Genomic DNA, 24,367 nt, shown 5'->3' on the forward strand with positions numbered 1-24,367 from the left:
TCAAAGCCAAGTTTTCCAACTGCAAGCATAATATTTAAATGCATTAATATTGTTCTTGAATTTCAATAGACCAAATCTTTGAAATCTAGGAAGGTTGAAATGGGCAACATAGTTTTGTAGGGATAAACAAAACAAAACACTGATTCTAGAGTCAGAGGATATGTATTCAAATCCTTCCTCTCATATTTACTGCCTCTATAACCTTGGTCAAGTCATTTAGCTTTGCTGAATCTGTTTCTTTACCTATAAAATAAGGGGATTGAATTAATTGGCCTCAGAGGTCCCCCTTTTAGCCCTAGATCTGAAATCCAAATTCTTTCTCCTCTTTCCCATCTCATGGCTTTTTATGCAATTTTATGAGCAGTAACCTAAATATGGTTGTTGAAATTAAAATGCATTAAAAAGTACTATAAAGCAGTGATCATAAAAACAATCTGGTATTGGCTAAGAAATAGAAGGATGCATCAATAGAATATATTAGTGTAATAAAGGGGGTAAAAAGGGGAGAGATTTATGACAAAGGAAGAAAAGGTGAAAAGGGAATAGTCTTCTCCCTTGGAAGGCAGGCACAGAATGAGGAGGTGATGTTAAGTCAAGGGAGATAAGGAGGATGGGTTTGTCTTTCCCCCCTCAGAACTCTCTGACACCCCCTACCCCCATTATGGCTGCCTTCAACTCTTAACTGCTGGGTTCTCTAAAGGATCTTTTTTGAAGAGGCTTGTGGTGATAAGCTTCTTTCTTTCTGGGGAGAGAAATATCACTTCTCTCCCCTTCAATCTCAAGCTTCCCTCTAGTAAAGGTTTGAGTCAGTTTCTGGGTCCTATTAACTGAATTTATTTGAGGGAAAAGAAAAAGAACAGGGCATATGGAGGGTAGGAAATTGAGGTTCAAGAAGGAAGGAGGAAGAAAGGGTCCTTGCCTAATTACTACCCTTTCCCCCCCAAAGTCAGGCAGATCAGGTTTGGGGTCAGAGTAAAGGAACTCTGGTTTCTTGGCTGCACAGTGAGTGTCCCCAAGTTCAAGGTTCAAGGAAATTGATGGAAATCTTTCTTAGTGGACAGCTTATGTTTCAAAGTCCTTTCCAATTGGCTTGTCTTCTTGTGAGGATCTGGGGTCAGGAATCACAGGGAAAGAGATCACTGGATCAGAGAATTAGCTAGAGCCAACCTCTCTGGTGAGGTAATCCCAGACAGCAGTTGGTTTCCAACTGCTTCGATCAGCTCTCTCGACTCTCTCTCCAAAGTTCTGTGTTCCTTTTTTTGCCCATCCCTCCATTGCTGTAGACTCCTGCAGCTCTTCCAAGTTTGTTTTCCTTCCAAGATCTCAAGCCTTAGGGATAAATTACCTCAGCAATGTAGTCTTTGATAAACCCAAAGATCCCAGAACAAGAACTCACTATTTGACAAAAACTGCTGGGAAAACAACAGTATGGCAAAAATTAGGTTTTGATTAATATCTCATAATCTATACCAAGATAAGGTCAAAATAGGTGTATGGTTTAAACATAAAGAATGATAGTATAAGTAAATTAGGGGAACATAAAATAGTTTACATGTCAGATCTATGGAAAAGGGAAGAATTTATGACCAAATGAGATAGTGAATGGTACAAGTTGTAAAAGGGATAATTTTGATTATATTAAATTTAAAAGGTTTTGTACAAACAAAACCAATGCAAGCAAGATTAGAAGGGAAACAACAAACTGGGGGAAAATTCTAAAAACAGATTTCTCTGATAAAGGTCTTATTTCTCAAATATGTAAAGAACTAAGTCAAATTTAAAAGAATCCAAATCATTCCCCAATTGATAAATGCTCAAAGTATATGATTAAGAAGTTTTCAGAAAAAGAAATCAAAGCTATCATTATTCATATGAAAAAATGTTCTAAATAACTCTTGATTAGAGAAATGCAAATTTTAAAAAACTTTGAGTTACCACCTTACACCTATCAGATCGACCAATATGACAGTAAAGGAAAATTATAAATGTGGGAGGGGATGGGACAAAATTGGGATACTGTGAAGATGTGATTAACTCTTCCCTGCCCATTTTTAGATTTAATCACCAGAAGCTTATACATCCCACTTATCCCTAAGTGGAGGAGGTCTGTGAAAATGGGTGAAGAATCAGAACCCACTGACCCCCGGGCAATGCTAAGAAAATTTGTAGACTATAATTGGTCCATGTAAAGTAGAGGAAGACACAGGAAGTGACCAAAAAGAAGCATCTTTAAAAGGAGTTACAACTTCCTATGAGGGAGTTCTTTGTTCTTCAGAGTTTGGAGTTCAAGTTGGCTGATGAAGAATCTGCTTACTGGACCTGTGACCTTGGACTTGGTGAGACTGTTCTTAAATCTCTCCTTTTTCTTGATTTTCTGAAGGGACTAGCCTCAGGAGAGGCCTCCCCTTTTGGGAGAGGCTTTGGGGCTGAAGCCCTTGCTTTATTCATCACCTGGCCCTCAGTTCAAGGCTGAGGCTCCTCCAGCTGAGGACTGATTAGCCCTGACTGAGTTGCAGGAGTAAAATACTTAGTGTGTTAGGCTAGATATCTTACCCTTTCCTCTCTCTGATTTTCCCACTTTCATTTTTCTCCTTTTGTAAATAAATTGCCATAAAAAATCATTTGGAATAGAGTAATAATTCCTGGCGACCATACTCTTAAATAATTTAGTCCAACCCTTTAATTTTAAACCCCTACAATTTTCCCCCTTATAATACTAATGCATTCCTGGTGGAGTTGTGAATTGATTCAACCATTCAGGAAGGCAATTTGGAATTATGCCCAAAAGGCTTTAAAAGACTGCCTTCCCTTTGATTCAGCCATACCACTGCTGGTTTTGTACTCCAAAGAGATAATAAGGAAAAATACTTGTACAAAAATATTCATAGCCATGCTCTTTGTGGTGGCAAAAATGAATACCCTTTGATCCAGTAATACCACTACTAGGTTTGTAACCCAAAGAGATAAAACAAATAGGAAAGCACCTGCTTGTACAAATATTTATAGCTGTACATTTTGTGATGGCAAAGAATTGGAAACTAAAGGGATGTCTCTCAATTGGGAAATGGCTGGACAAATTGTGATATATGATGATGATAAAATATTATTGTGCTATTAGGAATGATGAGCAGTATGATTTCAGAAAGAGGTGAAAAGACCTACATGAACTGATGCAGAGTGAAATAAGCAGAACTGGGAAAATATTGTACACAATAACAGCAATATTGGGGAATGATCAAATGTAATAGACTTTGCTACTAACAGCAACACAGTGATCCAGAGCAATTCTCAGGGACTTGTGAAAAAAGAATTCTATTCACCTCCAGAGAAAGAACTTTTGGAGTTGTAATGCAGATGAAAGCATATGATTTATAACTTTTTATTTGGCTATATGTTTGGGGGTTTGGGGTTTTATAACATTATTCACTTACAAAATATGTTTTACATATATGTTTTACATAATTACAAAATACAAAATATAATATGGAAATGTTTTTACATGTATAACCCAGATTGAATTGCTTGCCAGCTCCAAGAAAGGAGAGAGAAGAAGGGAGGAAGACTGTTTGGGATCATATAACTTCAGAAAACTTTTGTGAAATTTGTTACTAATTTTAAAAAAATAACAAAATTTTAAAATAAATAAAACATATTAAACAAGGGCTTTGAATACTCATATCTTACACTCATTAATCTTTCCTTTGTAATATTTGTTGGGAAAGGAAATGGGGGGATTGGAAAAATGGGGATAATAATGTTAGTCTTGTTTCCTTTCCACACCTTCTTTTTCTACTTTGATTTTTCCTTCTCTCCATCTCTCCTCCTTTATATTACTACCATAACACTGGCTATAATTCTTGTAGCACTGAAGATTGGATTGAGAGGGATGAGGGGGAACAAGTCAGTCTTAGTCAACATTATCATTGTAAATGGGTTATTTTACTTTATACAAATCAGGCTCCTAGAGTGTTATTTAATGGTCACTAGAAATGACAGAGATAGGGAAAGGAGAGCCTAGAAATATAGGCTTCTTTCTAGGGAAGGTATGCCTGAGAAGACATCAAAATGAAAATTCTGAGCAGCCGGGTAACAACAAAAAATATGATTCTGTTTCCCAGGTGATGATATGGTTCCTAGGTGAAAAGAAGCCAGTGACAAACATAACCTAATCCCCAATTTTATCAAAGGCCAGTTCTATGAGTTCCATACTCCATCCTAGTTTATAGATCTTATTTTCAGGTACAAAACTAAGGCCTGAAAGCTACATCACTCAGCTGTTTGTAAGAAAGGGATAAAATGTCCTAAATAGCATTCCTGACTCCTATTCACAATAGAGTTCCTCCCCCATAATAGGAATTTTCCTGATATGAAAATTCCCTACTTCACAATAGTTGGGAAAGCAAGTCTGACAACATAGACTGATAGAACTTTCTAATAAAATTGATTCCTCCAGAATATTGCTTCTTGATCTCCTTGCTCCATACCCTTTCCCTCCTCTAGTTAATAGGCATCTATTTCTGTGGAAAAGAGAATTTACACTTGTAGGAAAGATCTGGTTTGGTCTCTAAAAGGTTCGCCATTATTGTAAAGTCCTATCAAAATATTTTGAGAAGATTACCATTGGATGTAAAAACCTCAAAAGAAAGCAATTAATAACAAGCTACCCCAAATATTATTTAATCTGATAGAAAGATAAACTCTTAAATTCTCCCCCTATTATATACATGTACTCAAATTTTCAGGAATATGTGAAAAATGCATATATTGCTAAATGTTTCTTTTATTAGCATCAGTGAAAATGAATTCTTCCTCTGCTTGTACATTAATTCTAAAAGCCAAAATATTGTTTAAATCTGGATTTCTGCCTTGAAAAGAGATATTTCCTTAGAAATGTTTGCCAAGCTTCAGCCTTTAGTTGGAAATACAGGATATATGAAATTCAAACATATTTGTGAATGCAAAACCAGTTTCATTTATTCATGGTCACTAATAGAGTATAATCCAAGCACAACCTGTTAAGTAAACAAGCAATTAGCTCTTTGTCTGAAGTGCAAATAAAGGATAATTCATTAATTTTCTAATTGTTCCCTTCTACCATAGACATTAGCTCCACAAGGTCTTCATCAGAATATGTACATGGGTACACAAATACATATATAGTTTCCTCGGTTCAGAGGTTCTGAATACTATTTTATTTAGGAGTTATTTAACTAAATGGGGTATTGGTATTGAATTCCAAATCAGGTCATGCTAACCCTGCAACTAAAGCAAATTCCTTAGTGAGGAAAGTTTCCAACCATGACCTGGTAATTGTTTTAATGGATTTCAATGAAGGGTGAAGTACTATGCCATATTGAATGCCTACAGGGCACTCAATAAATACTTTTTGATTGACTATGTTTTGACATTTCTGCAGATAGTAGATACTTTAGGTTTCTATTTGTCACCTATCTGCTTGTACTTCTGCTCAGAATTCTTATTTCTGTAGCTATAAACATGCCAGGGTACATAAACAAACTGAAGTAACTGAGAACTTCCCAAATCAGCTGATATGCTGAACTAAACAGTACTAGTTACCCCTCTCCATCTCCACCCCCAGCTATCTTGAAGCTTGGGATCAGCCAGCCCAAAGTTATGGGGAAAATGAGGAAGAGTATGAACTCCTAAGATCTGGAAAAGCAATAGCTTAACCAAACTACCCATCTGTTTGGAGTTGCCACTAATTCCCTTGGCTTTGACCCAGAGGTCTGTCCTGTCTAAAAGGTGCCTTATTTGTCAAAGATCTACCTTAAAGTAGGGAGAGGTATATATGAAAATATTATAGAAAGTCTCTCTGATTCATCCCCAAGAGCTCCATGTAATCTCCACTCCAACGTTTAATAACTTATTCACTTGGAAGTTCCTAGAACCAGTAGCAAAAGTTTGGTTAGCTGCCTTCACTCTTATTTCGCATTGATTCTGGGCAATTCATGCTTTACAGAAATGCCATAGCAACAAGTTGCAAAGGGTCTATTATTATGTGCTTTCCAAACTTGGATATGGTCTGAACACTCAGACATTTCCATTTGCTGGCTGTCATCTGGCTTAATAATGGGACAAACTTTAATTAAAAATGGCACAGGAGAAGAAAGTGTGGCTGGATTATGATGTGAGTTGATAAAGGAAGTACCTAATTCATGAGTATTAGAGTGATGAGATCATGGATCTGCCTAGGCAATCTGGTCCCAAATTTAAGGGAGATAGACTATTAGGGAGAGAAGAGGTTTTCACCAGGAGAGTACTGTCACCTAGTGGTAGAAAATAAAATGTCATCCAACAGGGCTTTGATTTATTCAGATCTGTTATTTATGATGTTGGCATTTCTTCTCTCTCTCTTAACCTTATATTAGTGTTCATAGAAGGAAAGTGCTTAGCCCCCAGCCATGAGGGTGTGCGAAATTAGTCCTTCGGTGAGCATCCCTAGTTCATAACTCGAACTCAACTAGCTCAAAATGTGATGCAAATATTTTGATAGGGCTTTACAATAATGGCGAACCTTTTAGAGACCAAGTGACCAAACTGCAGCATGTGAGCCACTCTACCCCCCACCTTATCCCAGACAGAAGGGAGGAAATTCTTCCATTGGTCTGCTGGGAAGAGGGGAAGGTCATGTGAGAAATGTCCTTAGACTCAGTGGAGAGAGGGAGGAGAGCAACCCCTCTAGGGTCACCAACTACGACTTGGGAGAAACTTAAGGAGTATGGATGGTCCTAAAACAAGCAGACATGCTCAAATTGTTCTAAGCTTCAGGCATTAGTGGATGAAGCTTATAGATTCATTTTTCGATTAATCACTACTGAAATTAATGAGTAATAAATAGGCATAGAGTGAGGCATCCCTTCTTCAGTTCAACAAATACTTTTGCTTTAACAATATTAGCTAGCATTTATATAATAGCAATAATACTAATAATACCTAGAATTTATATAATACTCTAAGGTTTTCAAAGTATTTTACTTATGTTATCTCATTTGATCCTCTCAACAACCTTGCTACTTTATACTTTAGCCTATTTTATACAGGAAGGAAGGAGGAAACTTGAGCAGATAGAGGTTAAGTGATTTGCCCAGGCTTATATAGTTAATTAGGTGCCCAAAGTAGGACATGAACTCAGGTCTTTGTGACTTAAAGTTCAGATCTCTGTCCACCACAATTCCTAGTTTTGAAAATATAGTGGAAAGTCTGTTAGACTTGGAATGAGAAGGTCCATGTTCTGGTCCGATTATGTCACTTATGAGTCAGGTGAATCTGGAAAAAGTCACCTCATCTATCAGAGCTTTGGTTAATCAGCTATAAATGAAGGAGACTGAACTGAATGAGCTCTACTGTCTCTTCTAGCTCCAATGTACTGTGATTGCCTGTGTAGATATGCCTTATAATATCTTGGTCTCTTCCAATAAAGCTCAGGGCATCATAATTAAGCATCTTGACAATTAGGTGATGGTAATAGATAACAGAATCTGAAATAAAATAGGAATTGTACTTGTTTCACTCTGGCTGAGTAGAGAGCAAAATTGTAATGGTCCTCTAGGGGGTGCCCAAAATCTCCAATTGAAGAGAAATTTTTATTTTAATAATTAAAAGAGCAAAAATTCTGGAAAATACCTGCGATTCCTAGGGGAATCAGTTTGATGAACTCAAAAGAAACTAAAGTGATATTAATCCCATAGTAGTCTTGCTTATAGAGATCTCTTCCAACACTGAATGCCTTAGTTCTTCTTTCTCCAATTAATAAATGTTCTTTTCTAAAAAAGCTACAATGTCATTACATATAGAACACTGGGTTCTAGATGTACATATTTACTTCCAAATCAGTTTTATTGATTCCTAGATGGCAGCAAGAGCAGGAGTAGTCTAGCTCTGTGAAAAGATTGTTGCTATTCCAGAAGTATTTGCCAGTATCAGACTGGCATTGGTGCCTTGGACATGAATCAAAAACAAAATGAAACAAAACCCCAGTCATCCTATGTATATAGAATGGCAATGGTGTCAAGGTCTTGAGACTAAAAGACTCTGAATTAACCACTCAGCTCAAAGTGACCCCATAGTAAATTTTGTCTATATTCTAGCTCCTTCCCAGATCTGATTTCAATTTCCTTGCTCTTTATCCTATCACTTTCAAGTCTGTTTCATCATCTTGCTCAAGGTATAGTCACCTATCCTTTCTTTGTCTCACAGAAAGATCAGAAGAGGATATTCATTGAGAATTCCAAATTGGAAAGATTCCTGGATTTCGAGTCTGGAGGTAGGAATTCCATTTCTAAGGGTGATTCTTACTAATCATATAATTTTGGATAACTTATTACACTTTTCTGTACCTCAGTTTCCTCATATGAAAATTAATATAACAATATTCCACACTACCTAAATCATCTTGCTGTTGTCAGGAGAGTACTTTGGAAATCTTAAATTCGTCTGGATATGAATTATTACTCCTTAGATGAGTTGCCCCAGAAGCTCTGCCTTCCCAAATCTCATATTGGACTCTAGCTTTCTATCTGCACTTCTTTTTCTTCTTCTTTGTGTGTGTGTGTGCAATAGTAGCAAACAAAATTGGAACCTAGAGTCTTCACTCCCAGCCTATCTCCGCCCTTGTTGCCTTCAAGACATATAGGTAACCTTTCTTCCTCTTTTGAAGGGTCCCACATTATGAGATCTGCAGAGGGATTTCCCATCCCTATCACATATACAGCCTCAGTCAGTCTCTACTCCCTCTGCATGTCCCTCAGTGACCTATTCCTGGACCCAGTCAGAAACTCAGCTGAAGAAATGGGGATTGGGGTTGGGTTTTAGGAGATGTGCCCTCCCCCATCTCCCCGGGCAGGGTGACTGTCAGGCCGCATCTGCTCCAAATTTATCGCTCCTTCTCGCTGGCCTGCCTCTCCAAGGCCTCTTTACCAAGTACAGCCCCAGCTGAGACCCCTCCCGCGGGGTGGGAGGAGGGAGGAGACCCCGAGCCCGGCCCCGGGCGGGGGGCGGGGGGAGCAGGTGTGAAGCGGGGGTCGCAGCCGCCTGGTCACTCTCCATCGCACCGCAGAGACCCTAGTACACCCCAACATAAATACAATGGGAGAAGATGGGAAAGGAACTCATTAGCTTGACCCACCTAGGAGTGTGTTGCTGAGAGCGGTGGGGGTGGGAGCAAAGAGAACAGCGGACAGATAAATAATATGTGCAGCTAGACTGAGAGTGGGGGAAGATAGGTACTCTTAGTAGTAACTGATCTAATGGGGGGTTGGGGGAAGGCTTTTATCACTTCCCAAAACCTAGATAAGAGAGGCCATAAAACAAAAACAACCAAAGGAGGATAACTTTGACCACTGCCCTAATACCAAGGTCAGACCTCCAAGTATTCCATTAAGGTAGAACAGAACTGGACAGCCAAGAGATGGGGCCTCATACAATCTAATATGAGGATGATTTGGGGGCGGGGTTGGGTATGAAGATTAGGATTTAGGTTAGGAGAAAATGAATAGACTCATCCACCGGATCAGGGTTTCCAGCCGGAGCCCTCTGCCCACTTACTCAGTCTCGCTGATTGCGCTATTGTAAGTTTCCCCAGTTGGCAATCACAGAGGCGGCTGGCTAGCGGCCTGGGCCAGGACCTCCTCTGTACTCCTCTTCCCCTCCCTTCGATTCCCCGCCCTTCTTCCCTTGTTCCCCCATCCCCCTAACCAAGACTGGGACATTTCTTTCCTAAATGATCTGCCAGAGCTGCAGACACGTTCAAGAGACCTATCATTCTTAGTAGAAGAGATATGGTTTATGGGATGGGGGTGGGGATAGAGGGAAGGAACGAAGGGAGGGAAAGAAAAAGAAACAAAGACAGAACAACAGAGTGTGAGAGAGACAGGGAGGAGACAGTCAAAGACAGAGAGTCATGTATAGAGACAGAGAGACAGAAAAAGAGACATTGGGGTAAAAGAGACAAAGATAGATTGATCAAAATACAGTTGGGAGGGGATGATAGAGATACATAAGCTGGAAAACATCTTTATGCATCTCTCTGAAACTCACTGATCTACTATATTCCATGCACATTTGGATTTAAGGAAAATTTGGCTTTCTCCTCCTTTATCATTGAGTCTACCTTCCTAAATCTTTAGTGTCAGTGCTGAACTATTTGATCCATAGGCACTGGCATAGAAAGAGCTTCAGTGTTCTTGGGAATTCATTTTTAAATTCTTCCATTGGAATTAAAAGGACACTCATTCCCAAATGTAACAAGAATACTATAAAAATACCAAGTACAGAATCATAAAGCTCAAAAAGAGCTGGAAAGTGGTGGGGAAAGGAAGTTTCTGGTCTTACTTAGCCCTTAGGCTGAAGGAATAGCTCTTCTGGCTCCTAGCTGGGTCCTTTCAATCCTTCTACAGCAAGTCTAAGAAACTTTAGGTTGACTTTAGGTTGATAAATGCTGAATCTGAAGTTCTCAAAGCATCAGATTCCTAGGAAATCTGTTTGCCTCAAAAAAGAACCTCTAAAATAAATTGGGCAGTAGATAAGAAACTAGCCATATGTTTAGAAATGAGCATGACTTAAGTCACTAGCAGAGATGAAGAATTTACCACTGCATTGGGTTTGCATGGAGTTCAAGGTTGGCCTAGGTTGCTTCTTCATGTAGTCTATAAATTTCCAGGTCCGTATCTCAGCCTCTGGAGGAGATAAAGCATCCTGGAAGAAATGGGTGGTGCCCTAGCCCTTTGTAGTCTTCCTCACCCCAGCCTCATCATAACTGTCAGAGGCCTTGGGAAAAGTCTCATAATTGACTTTAGGAACCAACATATTCCCACCTACCTTCAGAGGCAAGTTAGAGGCAAGACCAGCCATTTTTTAATGTCCTGGGCAAATTTTGGTAATTGTATTCTTTGTCCAACAGAGGCTTTGAGGCTTCATTATATATTTAATCTTCACATTACAAAATAGCTATCTGAGAGCAGATCTTCTGTGACTGATGATGGATATTTATAAGATGTAGTGTAGGTTTTGTGATTTGGTGAAGAGGTTACTTCATCTTCCCAAGCAGATTTCATTTTCTCAAGGCCCTCTTATCTATGTCTTTCCAAAATCTATCTACAGAAGATACCACAACACAACAGAGATCTTTTATTTCTTTTGCTACCTACCTGTAAGCACTAGTAAAGCCCACAGACTATCTGTCTATTGTCTCCCATTCTGGACATATAATCCAATCAACTCTTTTTGCAGTCATATGTATCCTCAGTGACAGTTCGTGTTTGTTTTATTTTGTCTCACTTATGGAATGGAAGTCTTTGTTAGTAACCTTCTAAAGCTAACTGGCACCAGCAGGTATCTGCTGCTCATTCTGTTTCTTGTAATTGACAGCTAAGTGACCTACAGATATAGAGTCAGGGAGACCTTAGTTCTAATCCAGCCTCAAACTCTTGCTAGCTGTGTGACTCTGGGCAAGTCCATTTTATCTCCCTCAAACTCATTTTCCTCATCTGGATATAATAGCACCTACCCCTCAGGGTTGTTGTGTAGATAAAATGATATAATAATTGTAAAGCACTTAGCATAGTGCATAGCACATCATAAGTATCATATAAATGTTACTTATTATTTTTCTAATTCAGCTTCCTCCAAAGTCATGGTATTCCATGACTGGAAGTTATATAGCATCACTAGAATACTGATGGCAAAGAAACTGGGCTTTGGGGGCAACCAGGAGTTTGGGAGTCATACATTCTAAGTACTTCCAAGTTTCCCAAAATCTGCTCACTGACTCACATTTAATTAGGCCCAGCTCATTGTCCATCTGCACTGACTTTCCAAGTTATGTCTTTCTCTATGTTTGCACATAAGCAAGCATTTATCTGTATTAGTATAATTATGGATCATCCTTATAGCTTCCTGACATAATCTAGAGATAAAAAAATGATACTTTAAAAATTGGTGAGGAGAGGGGCAGCTAGGTAGCACAGTGGACAGAGCATTAGGTCTGGCGTTGGGAGGGCCTGGGTTCAAATATGTCTTCAGACATTTCTTAACTGAGTGACATTGGGCAAGTCGCTCATCCCGGGTGCCTATTCCTTACCACTCTTTTGCCTTGGAGTCAATACTTATTACCAATTCTAAGAAAGTTAGAGTTTTTAAAAAAAAACAATTAATTAAGGGAGTATCAATGCTTGAAGTAATCACAGATCCTTCAAATTCCCTCCTTGGGTTCTCCTAGGGCAGCATTGGGGAAGACTTGGCACTCGTGCAGAGCTGGCACTTGGGGAGCTGTTCCATTCCCCCTCTTCCCAGAGCCTGTGACATTTTTTGGCATGTCTCACCCCTCTGTCCAGTCGCCCAAATCGAGGACGTTCTCCCTCAGCTGTCTTTGGTAATCTGGGGGCTCACAGACAGCTTCAAGTTGTCCTCTGGGCACTTGAACTCGGAAAAGGTTCGCCAACGAGGAGGGTTTGCACTCTAGGAGGATGCTTACCTGGCATACCTAACCTATGGCTGTATGAGTATAAGCATAAACTTGGAACAGAAAACTTCCTCACAGGCGGTACAAGGGGAAGGATGGAAATAGGTGTGCTGACAGGCCCGTGCCCCACAAAAGCATCACTCCCATCTTTTGTCTCACTGGAGTAGGCAGAAACTGGGGCTCTCCCTGACTAGCGAAATAACCAGGGAACTCAGTCTCCTGCGTCAGTCCCTTCAGCAGCATCAGGGTCACAAGTCTTTCCATTTATCTCCGGCTAGCCCTGGCTTTGTGCGCATGTGCCAGTGTGTGGGGTGTTCGCTGGGGTGGAGGTGGTGCTGGGTAGGAGGAGGGTGAGTGTTCACCCGTGCGGCCAGCTCCCCTACCGGGAGGGTAATTAAAGCACCAAGCTGCAGAGGGGGCGGTCTGCATTCCCTGGGGCGCGTTTCATCTGGGCTGATTAATGAGGCCAGAGAGTTAATGAGGAGAAAACTAAACGGAGGGAGCCAGGGAGTAGAGCAACGGAAACAGGCCCCGTCCTGGGGGAAGGGGCTCTCCGAAGGCATTTCCCTCCTTCTCCAGGAGCAGGTCACTTCAGGCCACATGCAGTCCCATGCTTATCCTCTCCCAAATGGTGCAACTCCAAGAGAAGGGGAAGTCCTTTGTCCTACCACCCTAGATGCAAAAGAAATCCCTGCTGCAGGAGCCATCCTGCCCCCCTCCTCTCCCCACTTAAATTCTTGTGTCCAAACCCCAATTTCAAATAAAAATTGAAGCTTCTTTATCCTGTGAGTTATTCTGTTTTTAATATCTGTTTTCCCAAAAGGAAACATAGTGGCTTACATATAATTGGCACCTAGATATTTGTTGAATTGAATTGAGCTAAATTGAGCTGAATTGAAAAGAACTGATCTAAAGAGCCAAAGACTTCTTCGAACTATAAATGTTACCTATTCTTACATATATTTTCCAAGTAAATGGGCCAAGATCAGAGGACCAGCCCTCCCTCTCCTATCCCTGTCCCAAAACCAATATTAAACAGAGGATTTGCCAACTGTATTTAAATCCTTTCTCTTGAGGACCAAGCTGGAAGGCCAGACAGTAAGGGGAAAAACATCCAAACTGAGTGGACAGACAGGAAAATGAACTTTCTGGTAGTAAAGGGCCTAGAGACTGAACAAAGGAGCATGGCAAAGCTGATGACACTCTTGACCACCCTCCCTCCACCCCAAGAGCATGCAGGTTTCTCTTTATAAAGATGTTTATATAAGGTGTTTCAAAAATCTCAATGCAGCTTATATACTTCCATCCTTAGTGCAGAGTACATTTCTTTTACCACCAACCACTCTCTGCCTCTACACCTTCAACATGGCAAAAGGTCAGAACCCTCTCCTTTCTTTGGAAGGACACTGGAAACAAATTACTCCAAATTCCCACCAAAATCCCTCTTCCTGTTATGCTGACTGAAATACAAGCTGATATTGCACATGCCTGAAAGAAACATACTAACCACATCTCCAGAAGATACCATAGGTTTCTGAAGTTAGACTGAGCAAAGACCCTCCATGCCCCAGTGGCAACATCCTTCACCTCCAGAACTCTGACACTGCAATCCACAAGACTATTTTTGTTGATCTCCAGTAGGCCACTAATGCTTTGAGACCAGAAGCCAATCAGCAAAGATAGTGTTTTTTTTTTTATGAGTTTGGAGTGGGTCAATTTTCTTTAATGAATCTTGTTCAAAATCAGGAAAATCTTGTTGGAGTCCAGTGAAAGCAAAACTCAGAGGAGTTTTTTTCTGCAAATACTTCCAATATTCATAAGACATCTCAACATATACATGTTTTGCTTAGCTTTGTTTATATAACAGAGTTTGTTTTTCTTGCTTTCTCAATCAGGGAAGGGGATGGGGGTGACACGAGAGAGAAGGAAGGCAGATCTTCATTAGAAAAAATATATAATTTAATTTTAAGGAAAAAAGCTTTATGTAGTCAATAAAATGCTGGATATGACCTTGATCCAAATCCAGTCTCTGACATCTATACCTATGTGACCATGGGCAAGTCATTTACATTTCAGAGGCTGTTTCTTCATCTTGTAACATGGGTACACTAATATTCAACTTTATAGGATCATTGTGAAGGCCAGATAGAATAATTTATAGCATTTTGCAAACCTTGAAGTAGTATATAAAGAGTAACAATCATTATTTGTACACTAAGGTTAACCTGACCCCTAACCTCTTCTCCATACTGACACCCTTCCATGTTGAGCGGCCAGTCTTGGAGTAAATCTCTGTTAGAAGAGTGAAGGGGTGAGGGGATTATGGGGAACATTGTGATTTACTCCAGAGGAGCCTGTGTCTGGAGAAACTAATATTTAACAGCCCCATTTACATTGAAAGCGTGATTCTGATTATGAGATGGTAATGAGAGGATTATCCAAAGAGAGTAACCCCACTCTCACTCCACCTCCCTTTCCATTCTTTCTTCTACTACTCTGCACCATCGGCTTTTTTCCTAGAAAAGGAGACTTTGGGGGAGGGGAGTGTTGGGTTCCCTTGGGAATTGCATTAGAGATGCCAGAGGAGGGCATAGGGTCCTCCAAGTCCCCTCCTTACAACCTCTTTTTCAGATCTGTAATGATACAACATATGAATGAATAGTCAGTGATAACTGACCTGAGGCATAACTATGGAGTTTCTTCTTTTTGACCCCACTCCCTGTTCTTCTCTCAGCCCCCATCTCCGGCTCCCATCTCCATCTCCAAAGCTTTCTATTTAGTCCCTGATCCTTTTCCCTTAACTCCTATCTCTTTCCCCAAATTCTCCCCAGAGCTTTTGTTCCTTTTATCCTATCTACCCCAGATCTTGCTCTTCTCACCATGACTATTCCTCAATCCCTGCCCCCCCCACTTCCATAGCCTGGAGACTTAGGCATTGGGGAAAGGGTATGTCTTGTGTGGATTTCCTCTCCAAGGAGACAAGGGAGAAGATTGCTTTGACAGGCTGTGTTCCTATATTGGGCAGGGAAGAACATGCAAATATATCATTTAGCTCTCAGGTTTGCTAGTGTGACCCCAAGTCCCAAGCCCCCACAACCTCCCTAAATTTCTAGAATGAGCTCATTTGAAGTGTACCCAAAGTCCTTGCCCTTTAACAAGGTAAAGGATTACCTCTGACCCTTTTTGGGAGGCAAAGGGAATAAAGGAGATAGAGATCCCAAGGAAGGGTCATCCATCCAGAGGCCCTGCTTGTTGGACAATGATGCTCAGACAAGATAATTCAGTGTGTGATTGTAGTCACGCCTCCCCCCTTTGTGCCCCTTTCAGAGCCAATCTCCCAGCCCCAGATGGGTTAATCCATAATGCAGACGAGCAAGTAATTGGCTGTCAGCCCAACCCCCACACACCCTCCCCTATTAGTGCCATGGCCCTAATGAAGCCCAGCTTGGAGAGCCCCCTTCCCAATGAGGAGCCAGCCCCAACCTGCCCCAGCACACATGTGTCTCTGCTGCTCTGCCTGAAGCTTGGCTCCCTTCAGGGACCCTCAACTCAGCCTCCCCGGGGTTACCCAGCTGCTGGGGCTGCAGAGGCCCGGGGGGAGACTGTGATGGATTGGGGCCGGAGAGTTAGTTAATAGAGTCCAAAACACATGGGCCCTGTCCCCACACCTCCCTCCCAGTTTACATGACAGCACTCTCATCCCCTAAAAATAACACTCTAGAGAACCATGACCAAACCTAGGCTATGGTAAAATGGAGCAGAATGGAATGAAGTGGGAAGGGGGAGGTGGGTGAGTGTAAGAAATTGCTGCTTTGGACAAAATCCCTACCTCAGCCTCAGCTTAACTCACTGAGACATCTAAAAGCTAAGTGATAGAGGGTAGAAAACTTCAGGCTATGCAATTCCCAGGTGTATAGGGCCCCAGTGAAATATTCCTCTTCCTCAAGACTTGGGACCTGAGTAGATATTTCTCCCTACTACCAAATCTCCCACCTTTCATTTTTCTGCTAGAGAATATAGACAAATGTCAATAAAGCATAATGAAAGATTTTCTAACAATCAGATTTATTTGAAAATATAATGGACAGCCTCCTTAAAGTGACCACACAGAGGCAGAATGACTTTCTCTCAGCGTTCTCTAAGAAAGAAATCTGCATTGAGATGACTTCTAAGATCCCTCCTTCTTACTACCTGCTCCTCCATCCCTGAAAGTTTTGGTAATGTTCTAGCTCAGTATTAGAGATTATGTGCCCAAACTGCACCTTCAAGCTGCCTGTGACACACCCCCACCCCATTACCCCAGAGAGTGGATGGAGAAAGTGCTCCCAATTGGTCTGCTGGGAAAAGGGCAAGACATGTAAAAATGTCCCCAAGCAAAATAGAGAGGGGGAAGGAGGAGCCCCCTCCATGCCTCCAGGGCACACCAGCAAGGGGTAAAACCAATGGAGAAAAGGGGGAGAGGTAACAGCTTTAGGCTCAGGTCATCTTGACTCTCTACAGTCCTAGATAGCTATCAACATGAGAATTCTTCACCCTAAAGGGAACTCTAAAACTCTGGACCTGCTTGCCTCCTTGCTCTTTACCCTAGGTTCATCCTAGTTTTCCTAGTATTCCTGTCTCAAGTTCTTGTACAGGGGATGCTGATGTAAGCCCTAAAGGAAGCAATGTATACCTTTGAATGTAAGATTTATAAATATTTACATTTAGGGGCTGAGACTTCTAAGTTTAGAGAGGCTAGGAACTGGCAGACACATATTAGTATCTGTTTTATCACAGTGAATGTGAGGAAGTTCATAATGAGAAACAAAGGCTGAGAGGGTTAATAATCCTTCACCTGTGGGTGACTGAACAAGGTTGGTTAGAAGGAAAACAAACCACTTTCTGTCCAGAGGGGTCAGGGTCAATACTTAGTATGGTTTCTAAAACAGAAGGTAAGGATTAAAAAAGAAAACAAGAAAAACAAATGACCTAGGAATCCTAGAGAAATACAAACTAAAATGCTGCTAGATTTTATTTATAGGAGTAGGTTGTGCAAGAAACATCTCCCTTCTGGGAACTTCAACCTTTCTTTGTAATCCCAGCATTAACGCAGTTCCTAGTACACATGCTTCATAAATACTTGTTTGACACTTGATTTGACACCCTTAGAGTTGTGTGTCAGTTTGGGGCCCTTCCTTTTAAAAGTGCTTCTAGAGAAAGGGTCAAAGAAGAGCATCTAAAATTAAAACATACCTAAAAATGAAATGAGATATAAAGACAAAAATAATGTGGAGGAGAGAAAACTACGAGGGTTTTGGAGAAGTAACTGAGAGAAGTGATTAAAAGTTAGATGGAAGAAATTGCCTTTATTTTGCATGGGCTCCACTGGGATATGGACATTTTTGCCCACTAGTCTCCCTAACCTCCAGGTTTATTGAACTTTGAAATAGGTTAGAGTAGTTTCCTACTGACTCTTCCACTGATACCCCATAGGGGTCTCTGGCTTATTATCCCAGCAACAACAGGGGCCAAGCCAACAAACCCTGGCTCCTGCTGGGGGCTGGCTTCGGCTGCTGCCTTTCCAGCCAATGCTTGCTCTTTACTCTCTGATTTTACCCACCTCCCTACCCCCAATATTTGGCTCTCCCACCCCTGCAGGCAGGTCACTGCCCCCTGGCATCCTCATTCTGAACCTCAGAACTCCTGCTGGCCCATTCACAAGCACCACCTCATGGGGGAAGAAGGCAGATGTTTGTTCCCAGCAAAAGACCTCTCCCTCCCTCTCATGTACTTTCTTCCTCTGTACACACTCAATGCATATTTGTGCTCTGTGAAGGGGCCCAGACAGAGGTGGTGATTGGAGGTTGTAGCCCTCAGGAGGGATGTTAATGGGTTGGGCGTGTGCCTAAGTGTGTGTGGGGGTGTGTATGGAGGGGAGAAGGGGAGTAGCAGCATCAGGGTAGAGAGCACTGCAGGGTAATCAGGATGGGATAAGGGATTGTCTTCAGATTGCTCATTCCTGGCAATGACATTCCAGCCCTCACTCTAACCAGCTGGTGCTGACACTTCTATCAACACTTCCCCCCTCCCACCACCAGAACTCAAGTTCTACCATTTTCCTAACCACATTCTCTGGTCAAAGGGAGCAGTGTACTGGCCCTGGGCCAAGATACTGTCACCTTGGGCTGGAGATTGTAGTATATGAAACCCAGACCATGACACATTCATGGAGAACAAGGGCAGGAAAAACATCACCCCCACGATCTCACACTAGAAGAAAGATGTTTTAGTTTCTTTGTTGGTTGGTTTGTTTTCCTCAAAGACATATAATATAGCCCTCTTTGGATGGCTCTAATGTTATCCCAGTCCTGAAACCTTCAAGTCCCCCACTGCTGATCAGTGCCTTTTCTCAGATCAGAGCCTTTCTGGAAAGCTGCTTCCTATATTTTACTCACTCAGGATGGTTCAGCCCTAAGAAATAAGCAGAGCCTCATAGAAGTTTAGAGTTAGAAGAGATCTTAGGAAATTACTTGTTTTATAGATAAAGAAATTGAAGCCCAGAGAGGGAATATGACTTGCCCAAAGTCATGGACTTGGAAATCTATAGCTATAGCTATATAGAGATACCAATATGGATATGGATATATATATAGATAGATATAATGTGCTCTCTGAAGGCACCAGCAGAGATGTTTCTTGGAGTTTGAAACCCTCAGTTATGCTGTTAATATGTTGGACTTGTGTGTCTTTGAGAGATTGATCATTAATTGGGAGGTGGGAGGTTGATTGGAATGGGGAGACTCTCCTCAGCCCTCACCCCAGCTTGTTTGCACTAACACTTTTGCCAAAGAACTGGAACCAGAACTTCCTGTATTCTGACTCTAATTACCTTTCTACTGCATATAGTGATAACTCTGCTAGCACACACATATAATCCTACACTATACCACCTACCCCAGAGACCCCAGATTATTTCCTTTTGTCCTAAAAAGCTCTCTCTGACCTAATCCAATCAACATTCCTATCTCAAAGTATCCCCTCCAGTTGCCCCAACATACTTCCAATAAACCTTTCTTTCAAGTCCATTCCACCACAGATCAGAACAAGCACATTTCCTAATGTCATATGTACTAACTGCCTTCCATTGGTCCCTGCCTCCAACTATCCTACCTCCTTTCTTCTTCTTTTTAATATTTATTTATTACCAATTACATGTTATAATAAATTTCCACACAAGTTTTCCTAAGTTATACAATTGAATTTATCTCTTTCCCTTCTCTGCCCCCTCCCAGGGCTGGCAGGCAATTTGATCTGGGTTATATACATATTATCATGCAAAACATATTTCTATGTTGTGAGTAATCTCATAAAAGCAAAACCCCCAAACATAAGCCCAAATGAACAATTGAAAAATCTCATGTTTTCATCTTCATTCTGACTCCAACAGTTCTTTCTCTGGAGATGGAAAGAATTCTTTGTCATCAGTCATAAGTCCCTCTGTCTCCTTTCTTCTGTCTGGCTACTCTGTAAAATTTCACTTTCCCTCCTCATTCTCCTTCTTCCCTTTTCTTGCTTATTTTTCATTGTCTCTGCTGTTATGATTGATACTATTATATTAATAAAAATCTTGCAAAGAGGATATATGGTCTGCACAAGAGTAGATCTGCCCTTAAACCTTGACAAGGTATCTATAAGAAAACTGAATACCATAAATCCCATGATCAGGTTCTTAGGAGAGAAGGAGCCAAAATGAAAAGTTATTCCTTGGAGACATCTGCAATTGTATGTAGGGAAGACCATTATTCTTGTTTTCAGATGAAGAAACAAAGTGAACTATTTTCCCAAGACTACATAATTAAATAGTAAAGAAATGTAAAATCTAAGTTTGGACCTTATTACCTCTTTTGTGGATGATCTCCATTAGTGTTTTAATTGGTCTCCCAGCCTCTAGTCTGTCCTTTCTCTAAATCATCCATTGTCAAGGGCATCTTTCTAATTCAAAGATCTGACCTTGTGACTCCCCTGCTCAAAGACCTCTCTGAGGCATTCAAGGCCCTCTATGACCTTACTTTTCAGCTTTATTTTGTACTATTCCCCTTTGTCCCTCCACTCTCCAGTCAAACTGGAACCCAAGCTATTCTGTTACATAACACTGAACCTGGATTAAAAGAGACTGAAGTTTGGATCTTGCCTCAGACACTTATTAGTTGTGTGACCTTGGGCAAGTCATTTAAACCCTCTGTGACTCAAGTTCCTCACCTACAAAATGGGGATAGTAGCTCCTATCTCATAAAGTTGTTGGAAAGATCAAATAAAATATGTATATAAAGCACTTTGCCCACCTTAAAATACTACTATTATTTTTATCCCATACTTTCCTGACTTCATGCATTTGCACAAATTATCCTTTGTTTGGAATAGACTCTCTCTAACTTCCTACCTGTTGACATCCTTTTCTCTTATTTTAAGGAATAGCTCAGGGGACACCTACCTGGTGAAACTTTCTCTGATTCACCTAGCTAAAAGTTACTCTTATCACCCAAATTTCTCACCTTTCTGTGTTTGACCTCAAATGTGTACTTATTACATTCTATGCTTTATGTGTATGATTTATTCCCACATTAGATTATAAGATACTTGACAGCAAAGACCATGGAGTTGTTTTTTTTTTTGGTCTTTTTACATGAGTTCAGTTTTCATCATTATCATCTCCCAAATCTCAATATTCAGCTCACATCTCCTTCCTGAGCTGATCCCCTAACACCAACTGCCAGATTGGTTTGTATACCTGGATGTCCCATAGGCATATCAAATTCATGATGTCCAAAACAGAACCCATTTATCTTCCCATTCAAACTTTGCTCTTTTCCTAACTAGCTTCCTTACATCTCTCCAGAGCACCAATAATCCACTCATTAACACAAGTTTCCAATTAAAAAATCCTTAACTTTTCATTCTCCCTCATCCTCTGTATCCAACCAGTTGCCAAATTTTGTCTTACCACTGCAATATTCCTGTTCCCTTCTATCCATTCACATAGCCATCATCTTAATACAAAACTTCTTGTCTCCGTTCAGATTAGTACAGTTGTCCTCCAAAAAACTTCTTGCATTCAATCACTTCCCTAAATAATCTATCCTTCACACAGTTGCACAGTTGCAATTCCTAAAGTATAGGTTTGACTCACTTTCTCGAAAAGCTTCAATGGTCCCACATCACCTTTAGGATAAAAAACAAACTCCTTTGTTTGGAATTTAAAGCTTCTCACAATCTGGCTTCAAAAATTCTTTCTAGATTGATTGACATTACCCACCCTCCACAAACTTTACCTTTCCTTCAAACTGACCTATTTGATATGCCTGTAAAAGACCAAGACCTTCTATCTCCTATCTTTGTGTTTTCCCACCTGTCCTCAATCATTCCTATAATGCTTCTCTCCCTCCTTCCTTCCTTCCTTCTCTCTCTCTCTCTCTCTCTCTCTCTCTCTCTCTCTCTCTCTCTCTCTCTCTCTCTCTCTCTCTCTCTCTCTCTTTCTCTCCCTCTCTCCCCCTTTGTTTTTACTCTGTGCATATTTTGCATTTATTTACTATGGACAAGAAGACCATGGCTCAAGCCATGCCTTGACACATACTGGCTAGGTGACAAGTTGTTCAGTCTTTTAGTGCTCAGGACTAAATTACAGAGGAGATACTGACCTGTATTGGTAGAAGGAATTTCCTAATCTAGGAGTTCCCTATACTAATAAAATCAGAGATATAGTGCCCAGCTTTATCTTGACTTTGAATATGCTGTATACAGATTAATATAATGTGCTTGAGTACAGGGATTGTTTAGTTTTTTCTCCGCATCCTCAGTGATTAGGTCAATGTCCAACTCATGATAAGATCTTTAAAAATGCTTAATTATTTGAATCTTTGTAACCCCAGCAACCAACAAGCAATCCAACAAACATTTATTTTGTTTGCTATGTGCAAGGCACTGTTCCAGGTGCTGAGAATATAAATATGAAAATGAAAGTTTCTACCCTCACCGAATTTACACTACTTGTTATACACTGCATGTGCACATGGTAGATTTGGACAAACATATGTTGAATTGAAATGCATTGAAATGTCCTGGGTTTTTTGAGAGTCATTGAGAGAATGTGTAGCAGCTATGCAAAACTGGGAGCTGATTTTTTAGCAGAGTAGTATCTGGAATTTCAAGTTGTTCATTTTGCTCAGTGCTAGAAAGAACAGTCAGATCTACATGAGACCTGAATAAAAAGTAGGGTGAAAAGAAGCCATAGTGTGAATAAATGTGAGAACTCCATTCCTAGGTCTGGTGTGATCTCTTTTCAGGCATGTTTTTTTCTGGTGCTTTTGGGACCACAGGTGGGATGGGGGTGGGAACAGTAAGTATTCTGTAGCTAGAAGATATTTATTGCGAGTCCATTCATTATTCTGGGTAACCCTCTTCCATTCAATCTGGGGCAAGATATAGGCTATTCTTGAGGAGAGACTGGAATAAAGGGCCAAAGAAAAGTGGAGTTGTGGAGGAGGAAGGGGAGAGGCAAGAGAAATGAGGAGAGAGAAGAAGGGAAGCTAGGAGGAAAAGAGAGCCAAAGATAAAAAATAGAAAAAGCATGGGAGATAGGAATAGGGAGGACTCAAGAAAGGGGAGGAAAGCCCCTACTGTTTATCCAACTTCCAACCCTAGGGAATGATGAGGATTAGAAGGCTAGCTTTGCCCAGTTGGTGCCAGTCATCGAAGCTGAGGCAGTTTCTCCGCTCTGGGAACCCTGAGTAAATACGCCCTGATCCCCAAATAAAGGGACAATTAGCTGCGCCATCTCGGGGAACAAATCTGCTAACAGGGCAACAAGCCCCTAGACGCCTGAGGGCTCCATGTTTGCAGAGCGGCTGAAAAGGAACAAATCAGGGGATTAAAATCAGGCAAGATCCACACGGTGGTACTCACAGTTCCGTCTGCTCCAAACCTTTTTGTCCACCCCCCCCCCCAAACCTTATCCTGAAATCAGTGGCTATTTGGCCCTGGGGATAAGCCTACTTGGTTAAAGAGCTGGGCTGACAGTCAAGACTCTTTCATTCTTTTCCTGGCTCACATTGATTTGAGGGCTGTCTAGTGTCCTCAGCCAGTTTGGGCTAAGAACAAGGCCTGTACTTAATAGACACAGCAATGCAGGATCCAGCATGTCACTGAAGATAAAGACCTTGATGTGATATTTCTGTTTCAATTTTCTTTCCCTTCAATTTCCTTTAGGAGAAATTTCTTCCTTTTTACCTCTTTGCAGAGCCAAGATTATGGAGTATGCGGACTTCTTCTGGAACATAACATTCAAGGGGTATTCAAGGAGGAGACACACACAATTTTACACTAGACAATGTGTAAAGGAGGTGATAGAGCAAATGAGGGGGACAGTTGTAACTCAGCTTTGAGGTCACTGAGCATTGAAGGAAAAATATTTTATCAAAGAATTTGTCTCTCCATTGTTATTCCAATACAACTGAGTCAATACAAATTCTCCTTTGTAACACACTTTGTTGCAATTGTACTTGAGTATAAACAATAATGATGTTATATTGTTACTGTTCTACAGTATCTCTATATTGAAACAAACTAAAGTTTTGTTTCTATTTCCATCTCTGAACCAGTTGAACAAGGGGCACACTTCAAATCCAGATCTCTTATGACACTTACCTTGATTCTGACAGCATGGTCAGAATCTAACCTCCCAAACCCAAGCCATGCTCAATCTTAGGCAGGCCTTTAAGAATTTGTGGTGCTGAAAGGACAGCTCCTCAAATCTCCTTCCTGAACCACAGAACCCCAGCCCAAGGCCTACTTCCTCTGCACAAAGCTAACTAACTAGTTTCTTTCCTTGCCTTCTGCACTCCACAATGCATACAA

At 40.9% G+C, this 24,367-nt stretch overlaps 1 long non-coding RNA gene across 2 annotated transcripts; it reads left to right on the forward strand.

Moving 5' to 3' along the window:
• The first annotated feature begins 599 nt into the window (after positions 1-599).
• Positions 600-24,018, forward strand: LOC103092502 (uncharacterized). Of its 2 annotated transcripts, none has more exons than XR_008911345.1 (4): positions 600-799; positions 2,056-2,336; positions 8,218-8,284; positions 23,751-24,018. It is a non-coding gene; the product is annotated as an uncharacterized LOC103092502 (long non-coding RNA). The 2 variants fall into 2 exon arrangements; XR_008911344.1 differs by lacking the exon at positions 600-799 and adding an exon at positions 1,141-1,426.
• The last annotated feature ends 349 nt before the right edge of the window (positions 24,019-24,367 follow it).

This window comes from Monodelphis domestica, chromosome 4 (genome assembly GCF_027887165.1).
Source record: "Monodelphis domestica isolate mMonDom1 chromosome 4, mMonDom1.pri, whole genome shotgun sequence".
In the NCBI taxonomy this organism is placed as follows: Eukaryota; Metazoa; Chordata; class Mammalia; order Didelphimorphia; family Didelphidae; genus Monodelphis; species Monodelphis domestica.